We start from the raw sequence: 10,806 nt of genomic DNA, 5'->3' as shown, positions 1-10,806 counted from the left end.
AGGACCACTCTCCAACTAAATCACCCCAACCAGGGCTTTGTCAAGCCTGTCCTTAAAAACCTCTAAGGAAGGAGATTCCACCACCTCCCTAGGTAACCAATTCCAGTGCTTCACCACCCTCCTAGTGAACAAGTTTTTCTTAATATCCAACCTAAACCTCCCCCACTGCAACTTGAGACCATTACTCCTTGTTCTGTCATCTGGTACCACTGAGAACAGCCTAGATCTATCCTCTTTGGAACCCCCTTTCAGGTAGTTGAAAGCAACTATCAAATCCTCCCTCATTCTTCTCTTCTGCAGACTAAATAATCCCAGTTCCCTCAGCCTCTCCTCATAAGTCATGTGCTCCAGCCCCCTAATCATTTTTGTTGCCCTTCGCTGGACTCTTTCCAATGTTTCCACATCCTTCTTGTAGTGTGGAGCCCAAAACTGGACACAGTACTCCAGATGAGGCCTCACCAGTGCCAAATAGAGGGGAATGATCATGTCCCTCGATCTGCTGGCAATGCTCCTACTTATACAGCCCCAAATGCCATTAGCCTTCTTGGCAACAAGGGTACACTGTTGACTCATATCCAGCTTCTTGTCCACTGTAACCCCTAGGTCCTTTTCTGCAGAACTGCTGCCTAGCCACTCGGTCCCTAGTCTGTAGCAGTGCATGGGATTCTTCCGTCCTAAGTGCAGGAAACTGCACTTGTCCTTGTTGAACCTCATCAGATTTCTTTTGGCCCAATTCTCTAATTTGTCTAGGTCCGTCTGTATCCTATCCCTACCTTCCAGCATATCTACCACTCCTCTCAGTTTAGTGTCATCTGCAAACTTGCTGAGGGTGCAGTCCATGCCATCCTCCAGATTGTTAATGAAGACATTGAACAAAACTGGCCCCAGGACCGACCCTTGGGGCACGCCGCTTGATACTGGCTGCCAACTAGACATGGAGCCATTGATCACTACCCGTTGAGCCCGATGATCTAGCCAGCTTCCTATCCACCTTATATGTCCATTTTCCACTCTGTTCCTCTCTTAGTCACAAGCTCTTCAACTGAGTTAAAAAAGAGTATCCCTGTTTTTCCCTACAAATGCCCCTATTTATAGCTTTCAAATGCAGAAATGGGACTTACAAAATCCAGTTGACCATTTTTCCAGCTGAACGTGTGACAGTTTTTCTCCCCACTGTCAAGATGAACTCAAAAGGCACACACACCTTTTGGCAATATTTCAGCACAGGTAGGATTTAAAGCAACTTCATGATATTCAAGAGCCTAATTCTGATTCCACTGATTTTTGCCATTGACGTCAATGGGGGCAGGAAGCTCCATAAAGTCAGTGTGCCAATGTAATGATTTTTGCATCACATTTGTGTCATGAGGCTTAGAGACAATATGCTGCACTTCCCAAGGCCTAAATTACTGGAAAGCTAATGTACGTGCTCAGTGATTGTAGAAGGCGGAAATGATTTCTGGTGGATTCTAGCCTACTGTAACCCCTGGGCACAAGGATAAACTAACTTATTTAACATGGAGGGCTTTGGGGGAGGTGGGGGTTAAAGTAAGGGGCTAGGGCTGGGGAGCCCTGCACAGTTTATGTGGGTGTTTTTCCCTTTTCTTTTTCTTCTGGCTAGATGATCAGAAAACATGTTTTTCTCATTTTGCTTAATTTTTTCAACCAGCTCTACAACTAAACAGCAGCAGTGACATGAGATAAAGATCAACAATGAAAGACATGAAAAATAACGGTGCAGGAACCATACAACGATAATTTACAATAAGAGTAAGATGATAAATGAGTTTGGGTGGGACCGAGGCATGTTTGAGTCTAAAATGAGAGAGAGTCCCCTCGTGATGAAAGAGAACAGAAGTTTGACCTTGATAGCAGAAAATGAGGATTCTATTTTTAAGAAATTATCAGTCATATGCTGATGATATTGCAATACAAACAGTCACTATAATAGCAACATCAGTTTGTTCATTTCCTGTGCCCCAGCACTGCCTCCCTAGATCATTTTTTGTTTGTTTTTCATTTAGCACAAGACCTTTCTATTTTTAAACTCCAATTTAAAAACAAAGATAGTATTTGATGAATCACACACTATTGAACTAGATGCACAGGGCCAGCATAAGGCCCTGCACACCACTTAAGACTAGTACAATGGGTAGAGAAGTGCTCTAACAGAGCACTCAGACAGGAGTGCCTGTATATCCCATTCAGATCTCTGCTGGCAAGTGCTGAAGGCCGCTTTGGGAGAAGCTAGGGAGAGAGGGACCATTTCCATGATCCAGTGATCCCATAACAGGATGTGGAGGGGCTATAGGCACTATTTCAACGCACATTCTGGAATAGCAGCTGTGGGGAGGCTATGCAGTTACCCTGCAACTTGGACTTGAGTTGGATGTAGATTTTATCCTCCCACCCATAACACTCCCTCCATAACACTGCACTCCATCCATAACAGAGTATTTGTGCTTTATTGTGGGTGGACTTTGCCACTAGCATAATTTTTTTATTTGCTACTACTGAGGTAAACGTAAGAATTGTGTCCCCACATCTACAGCATTCAGAGAATTAAATTCAGAGAAAAATATTGTGATATTATTATTGCAAGGGCAGAGATTTGTTCTCCTCCTCTAGATCCACTTGCTTCCTGTGAGAGGAACAAAGTGCTGGTAGAGTTTTAGGCATTGACTTTCAAATGAGCCCAAAGGTTTTAGCAACCTCTTCCCTGCTCCACCTCCTTCTAAATTTGCAATGGGATTTGGGCACTTAATTCCCTTAGGCTCCTTTGAAAATCCAGTTTTATTTTGTATTCCCTCTGGGTGTTGATTTAACAGAATATTAAGGTTTGGTGGGTTTTTTTTGGAATTATGATGATGTTCTCATTGTATGATTGAATATAAAAACTGCTGAATATAAAAAATATGAAATGGCTGTGATGTGATGACTTCAGTCTTGTGTGAGACGATTCAATCTTAATCCAGCATAGAACTGGGGGCTATTTTTTAAATATTGTTCCTCTAACTGAACAGGCCTGATGTTGCTATAAAGTGAGTTTGTCCAGTTTCAGGTAAGTCTCTCCTTTAGCTCTTCGAACATACTAGTGACATACAGGACTCTCTTTGAGAAGGACAAAACCTTGTAAGCCAAGCAAAGGTTGCAAACAACGTGATCCTCCAAGGACCTACTGAGGTATGTGGTATCTTGACCATGTTTCAAGGACCCTCTTATTTAATGTCATTTGCAATGTCAAGAGGCTTAGCTAGCACCCTAGTCTTTCACCTTTTTAAACCTGAGTTCAGATCCCATGTGGGTCATAAGTGAAACTGAGTTTACGGTCTCAACCGAGTCTCTGAAGCTTCCTTCAGCCCCCAGGGATGTGTGGTACAGACCCTGCAGCATCACTTTCAGGAGGCTTACTCACTTGACACCTCTTATTTGAGCTTTGGGAGGTTCATTTTGTTATGCTTTGTTTCCTCTGGTTATTGTTTTCTCCCATAAATTGCCCTTTTCTATTTTTGTTTTAAAAGCCACCTGTAAAAGCAAATGTGGCTTTTAACCAAAGACATCTGAAGCCTGTTTTGTGGCTCTCTCTCACATGTGGTACCTAGAGTGGTGTGTAACATTGGTCATACGAGGTACTACGATATGCAGTGAATGCATACTTTAGGATTACACTGAGTTCACCTATTTCCCATATGAGTCACACCTGAAGATTGTGCATTTTGGGTCCATTCAAATGGGATCAGCTTACAAGTTTGCAGGTATACCCCAATGCATTGCAGACACTAGCATTGCTGTAAGACTTGAAGGTCAGACTTACCCATTTTTTTTAACCTATATTTCTGAACTTGTTATTAGTAAAGAACAGAGGCTATTACTTTAAGGGAGAGATCTTAATGGTCTGAACTTCAGTTTGCAAATACCTACATGCTTTATAATCACAAGCGCAAATCCTGGCACGACTGATTCAGCTCTTACCATTCTGAGTTAAATGAATTTGAGTTTTATGGTGTTTACCACATGGAAGCTTTTCTGAAGTGACCATAAAATCTGAGGTTTGTGTTGGTTGATATGAATGTTCAAAAACATGTAATAGGATGTTTAAGAATAGGAAAGTATCCCTGTATGCCTGGCCAAAACTCTCCTCCTTGCCTCCCTCCCAAAGTGCTGTGTGAAGGTTACTCCTCTAACTGTTACCCTCAACCCCAGAGATGGTTGCACTTTAGTGCTGAAGTTTGTATATCATTTGTGAAGTGCTCTGCAGTCCTTTGGTATGAAAAGGTATGCAGGGTAAATATAAAACATTATTATTTTGTTGTACTAATTATAGTGGCTCTTTGTGGGTCTCTGTACATTCTGGTGATTCTTTGCTCAGTTTTCTATTTTCCATCTCCCCTTTAATTATGCATAGGTACGCAGTACTCTGTAAGCCAAGTTCTGTATTGAAACATTACTGCTCACATGATTAATTAGTTTAAATAAACTTTGTTGGACTCCTGAGAAAGGGATCATGTCCTCTGTATGGTCGTGCTAATTAGTTGCCTTTTTATTAAATCTGTGGAAGTCAATGTTGATTATGTGTACATTTGGTCTATATGTATCTGCATCATAACTATAGTTTATAGTATCATTAAATGTTTATTAACAATGGGTAATCAAAAATGTATAACATGGGCAGTGGGCAATCACCAACCATACCCTCGCAAGCCTTCCAAACTCCCAACTGGATTTGATTAGCAACTTCCCTGTATTTGTTTATAAAAGTGATCTAAACAGTAATTTGTGTTCTTTAGACCAGTGAAACAGCAACTGAGCCATGTCTGGCTATGCCATTAGTAAACACCACTAAACCCAGAACCCGAAAACACTTATCCACATGCTTATCTTTAAGCATTTGAGTCGTGCCACTGAAGTCAATGGGATTTGCTGGATCAGAGCTTGAAAGAGAGAGAGAGAGAGAGAGAGAGAGAAAAGTATGTGGAAGTGTAAGTAATAACTATGAGCCTGACCAAAAGTCCATTGAAGTCAATGGTAGTTTCTCCATTATCTCTAAAAGACTGTGGATCTGACCCTATATCCCTTTTTGCTCACAAATTAGGATAAATGTACGGTATGTTCATTTACCACAATTTTTATTTATATATTCATGAACATACACACACACACACACACAACACATGCTCACCATTCAGATTCAACAAAAAGTCACTATAATGCCACTGACCCTGGCAAGGCCCAAATTCCTTTGACATTTCCAGCTGACAATCTGTGCTCGCCTGCTAAATCCAAAACCAGACACAAGCATGCTTTTCAGTTTATATGCCAGGCTAATATGTTATCACTGCACTTAGCTATAAAAGTATTTGAAACCACTTGCTATTCGACTATATTACATAGTATTCTTAAAAAGCACTAGCGACAGTTTGCCAAGTCCAGATCAGACCCACTATAAAAATACATTTTAGCTTGCTACTAAGAAAGGATAAAATTCATCACTGCGTACAGAGCTCCATGCACTATAGATGTATGACTTAAACCCGTAAAACAGGGCTAGAGTGGATCACATGACTTGTGCAGGCTCTGGGCATAGAGATGAATTTCACAGAGAGACCATCTGGCTTCTAGAACAAAGCAATTGTCTTAAAAATCCCATCTTGTGGACTGGTTGGTTAAAGGCTCTGGATCCATTATGATCTAGACTTGCACTTGAGGTGCACCTTCTAGTAGTCTAATAGTCCCCTTGAGTCCATCTTCTAATAGTCCCCTAGACCCAGAGGCATAGGCACCGACCCCATGGGTGCTCCAGGGCTGGAGCACCCACGGGGAAAAATTGGTGGGTGCTCTGCACCCACCGGCAGCTCCCCGCCCCGCTCCCCTGCCCCAGCTCACATCCACCTCCGCTCTGCCTCTTCCCTGAGCACGGTGTGTGCCCACTTTTTTCCCCTGGCTCCCAGCGCTTGTGCTAAGAAACAGCTGTTTTGCAGTGGCAAGCGCTGGGAGGGAGGGGGAGGAGGGGGAACGCGGCGCATTCGGGGGAAGAGGTGGGGCCAGGGCGGGGATTTGGGGAGGGGTCCAATAGGGGCAGGGAGGGGCGGAGTTGGGACGGGGACTTTGGGGAAGGGGTTGGAATGGGGGTGGGGCAGGGGTGGAGTCAGAGCAGGGCTGGGGTGGGGGCGGGGCATGAGCACCCACCAGCGCCGGGACAAGTTGGCACCTATGCCCAAAGGAGATGGTCCTGGGCTTGTTACATTGCGGTCACCCAGTTTAAGACAGGGATTTTAAAATAACTGCAGCCCTTACTTTGGAGGCCTGGTTGCCTTTGTCTGAGGGTATGTGGAAAGTCAAAATGCAACTTTTAGCAGATAAGTGAGATTGGGGCCTACCATGCTTGACTGTGTCCTGGTCATATACTACCCTAAATGCACACTGCAAGTCAGGTGCAACACCGGTGGGTCACTTAGGTTGTACATCTCAAAGAATTTGGCCCAATATAAGATGGAGAACTTTTGTCTATTTGTACAGGTGTATTCATGACTAATTTAGATTAACAAAGGAAGGTTTCGCTTGGTTTGAACCACAATTTTTATGCTCATCTAAACTGTTATTAATTGCCTTGGTCTGGAAATCTCACACAACCAGATTTTTTTAATGGTCATATAGTAAGAACAGTCTTGCTTTGGGTATGTGGTCTACTGAAGACTGACGTAATAATAAATCATCATTACAATAATCAATTTATAACATAATAGCACCTGGAGGCATCAGTCAGGCCTGGGCTTCTTTGTGGTAGGTGCTGTACAAACATATAGAAAATGACAGTTCTTGCATCCAAAGTCCATACAACGTAAATATAAATTAATGTTTCAATAGTTTAAAACATGTTTTTCAAATAATAAAAGAGATTTGAATTCTTGGTTAATCACTACTTCACACACCCATACTCTATATATGAGAATTAACACAGTATAACCACGGACCTTTGTTTTTATTATTTTGTTTAAAAATTCCCAGGAATTTATCAGTGTTTATAACAAAAATTTAAAAAAAGGATGAAAACCGGTGCAAAAAATTAACTTCACAATATTCTGGATAAAATATTGGGGTTAAGACTAGGGACATGAGAATAGAAACAAAGCAAGCAAAAAACAGTATATATATCTATGTATATAGATATATCTATATATATCTATATCTATATATATGTGTGTGCACTTGCATGCGTGTGTTTCTTTCACAGTGTTGCCTTAGTTTAACAGACAGGGCTTTGCATTTACACTTAGATTAACATAAGCACATCTATGTAATGTAACATATAGAATTTTCTTAACATAATCAGTATTTTCATGTACTAGAGTGGTCTAAATGTTATGTGAAAAATCAGTAAAAAAACAAATAGCAGCTTTGTAAATTCCAAGAATTTTTCAGTAAAAATGTAAAAGCTGAAAATGGATGGCTTTAAGTATTGCTTAGAAAAATTCATGCCTTCCCAAACTGCCTCCAATTTGATTTGCATCTGCTACAGAAGTAATTTGCAGCAGCCGGAAAAAATCAGAACATATAATGTGCCTTGGTGTATTGTTCTACAGCAATCAATCATTTGACTGATGAAAGATTAAGACCACACTATAACAGCCAAAACAAACAATAATTGTTTTTTAAAAACCTACCTGGCTATAGTAACTGATTTACAAAGGAAAAACAATTAATGCGCCTTTTCAGTAATATGAAAATCAGCCACCAGAAAGATCAAAAACACAATTTAAAGAGACAGAAATAGAACTGGCTTTATGATAAGGGTATGACGCTGGCAGACTAGATGCCACCTCTTGCCCAGTCTGCAGGCATTAGCTAAGAACTGACAAACTCGTAGCTGGAGACTAGACCTGTTCACTTGTATGTTAGTTTTGTGCAAAACAGGTACTAGTCTCACAAGACCGTATTTAGTGTTTAGACGCTATAAAATGCTTGTTAGTTGCTGCAGACATTAATGTCACTGGTAATGTCTATATTCCAGGCTATAAGAAACTATGTACGTTTTGCTTAATAACTTTGAAAACGTTCACTCTGAACTTGTGAACCCAGGCACAGGAATCATCGCCCCTGGCCCACCCAGGAGAACTGTCAAAATTTAAGTGGGCCATGATAAGACAAAAGCTTTGTTAATTGCCCCATGTGCCCACGGAGAAGTATGTGCAGAACGCCTCATCCCATCGCTCTGAATGCCGGAAGAAGGAAATAAAAATAGTTGATGTGAAGATTTTTCATCTCTTTGCTGTTTGAACTCTCACAAGGCCAGAGACACCAAACTGAAGCCAGAGATCCCCAGTGGCTGCCTCCTGCATCTGCCCTGAAAGACTCTTCAAATTAACAGATCACTATTGGAGAGTCTAAGGGGACTGTCTGTAACTCCATGGTAAAAACTGTTATAGTGATCCAGAAGTTCACATTTGTTACTGGCGTGGTAAAATCTAATTATAGAACATATCACCATTTTGAGGTATCTGCTCTGTTTTTGACAGTCTGCCCTGAGGCAGGCACTCACAGTCATGAGCCACTCCAGACAGTTTGACAGATGGATCATAGTTAGGCAACTCTTTTGGTACCTAAGAAAGTATAAATGGCTAAATGACTCTGATCTCTGATTTGAAATGAATTAAACTGAAGAATCTTGGGGAAAAGGTTTAAGTTTCAAACCTGAACTCACAAGACCAATTTGCATATTGCAGAACCATTATTTGCAAGCTTTGAGACTCCTCTGTTATGACTAGGAGAGAAAAATAGCACTCTGCTTTCTGAAGAAATGTACAATGACTGTAAAATTCAAAGCTTGATTGCTCCTTTGTGTTGAAATATGGTATCAAAGAAATATCTTAGCCATGATTCAGTTTACCAGGTATGCAAATACACAGTAGCTTAGTTATCTAACTCCCCCATTGCCCCAGATCCTCCTTCCTTTTGTATTACTTTGTCAATAGAGGCCATTAAAATCACTGGAACTGAACATGCTTGTCTGAGGAGGGCTAAAGTTTACTAGGACAAGATGACATCATCACTCATGTGCCCCTTTGTGGATCAATCATTCACTTTTCAGAGAGAATTTTTAGACACTCCATTCAGAGCTGGATCTGAATGAAGGACACAGTGCCTTTAAGAAAAGACCAAAAACGCACCCTGGCAAGCAGCGTGCCTTGCACCAAAGAAAAAGTTATCTGATCATTACAATACCCAATTATGGCTGTTTCCATACAAAGAACAGATGATTCATTGCTAGATAAGCACAATAAACTACACACAAGTCAATCTGGAGCTTTCCCCCTTCCCTCCTTTTTCTGACACGTAGCTTTCTTGCAGCTGATAAGATATTACAGGCGGGAAAGAATTTACAATCTGTACAAAGAGCTATTATTTTCTCAAGACGAACAATAAGAAAGTAAGATTTTCTCATCAATCCACACAGCAACCATCTTATAAGTGAAGCCATTGCTTTTCCCCCACACCCGCTTCACAAGAGGCCTCGTTCATCTTTACTTAGTGAGTTCACAGGGAACCTATCTGAGTCAGAAACCCAGGATTTGGCCCTGATTTTCTTTTTTACTTCACCGTTACTGGAGTTTCACTATCTCTGAGTTAACTTGTCGGGAGGGAGCAGGGGGTTTAACCTATAATTCTAAGCATCTATCTGTTTTATAGATTCCATATTATAAATTGAGAGAGAAATTGACTCTCTTCAAATCTTCCCTCTAGGAATCCATCCTCTACCCCGACCCCCACCCCCAGACCCATTCTGAGGCTTCTCCTCTCACAAAGAAGCACCAAGCCATTACAAAGCCAAAGGTAACAAACAGCAATGAAATTGGATGGCGCTATATCTGTTAACTTTGGATGGAATTCACATAACCCTCACAGAGCCTCCTGCACAAAAGCCTCAGCGCTTTAGATGGGCTGCTTTAACTCTCCACAGGGAGAGGCAGTAGAAGAGCAGCCCAGCAAGTGGGCCTCTGCACAACGTGTGCAGCACATAGGGGGGACCCAAGGTGGGTCTCGAATACAGTGGCACTGACTGTGCAGTTATGTAACTCCAAGGGTGCCAGTCTTTGCCCAAAGAGGTAAGAAAGGGCAGCAACTATTGCCTCCCTGAAGCTAGAACGCTGTGTTGCCACCTCTTGGGATTCATGAGTAAGGAAAGTTTGGCCCCTGCTGAAGCCAGTCTGCCAGCGATGTGAGGAGCTCCCGCCATCATTTCAACTGTCCAGGGAAAACCCACTCTGGTTCATTGACCTTCTCACAGCCTGGACAAGAACAGCCAACCGCAGCTGCTGCAGGTGCAGGCAGAGCTTTCTCTGCCCTTTCCTTCAAGATCTAAGAGGAGTTTTGGATAATGCGGTAAGGTTGTGCAGAGGGAGCAGCTGTATCATTTCCATGAGGGAGCAGCAGACCAGGGCTGCTCTGCTCCCCACGCTCCTCCTGTGAATAATAGGTCATCTCTTCTCTGCTCCTCCTGCCCCCGGGCTATTTCTAACTCTGCAACACCAGGCCTGGGAAGAAGGAGAGGACCCCTTGGAGCTGCCCTACCTTGGAGGGATGAAAAACCTGCATAACGTCAGGAGGAGCAAATGTGGGGCTGGAAGCCAGGACATTTATTGATTGGGGCCTGAGGATGCAGAGTTGATGCAACACTGCCAACCCCCAAAGTTCAAAATTCATGAGATTGGCCCCCCAAAACCCAATACATTGTGTTTTTTGGTCTGTCTTTTGATTTTTAAACTTCCCCTACCCACTCCCAGTGTGTGTGACAATTAGTGTTCCCAACGC

This window comes from Emys orbicularis, chromosome 2 (genome assembly GCF_028017835.1).
Source record: "Emys orbicularis isolate rEmyOrb1 chromosome 2, rEmyOrb1.hap1, whole genome shotgun sequence".
Taxonomy (NCBI): Eukaryota; Metazoa; Chordata; order Testudines; family Emydidae; genus Emys; species Emys orbicularis.
This window is presented reverse-complemented; position numbering follows the sequence as displayed.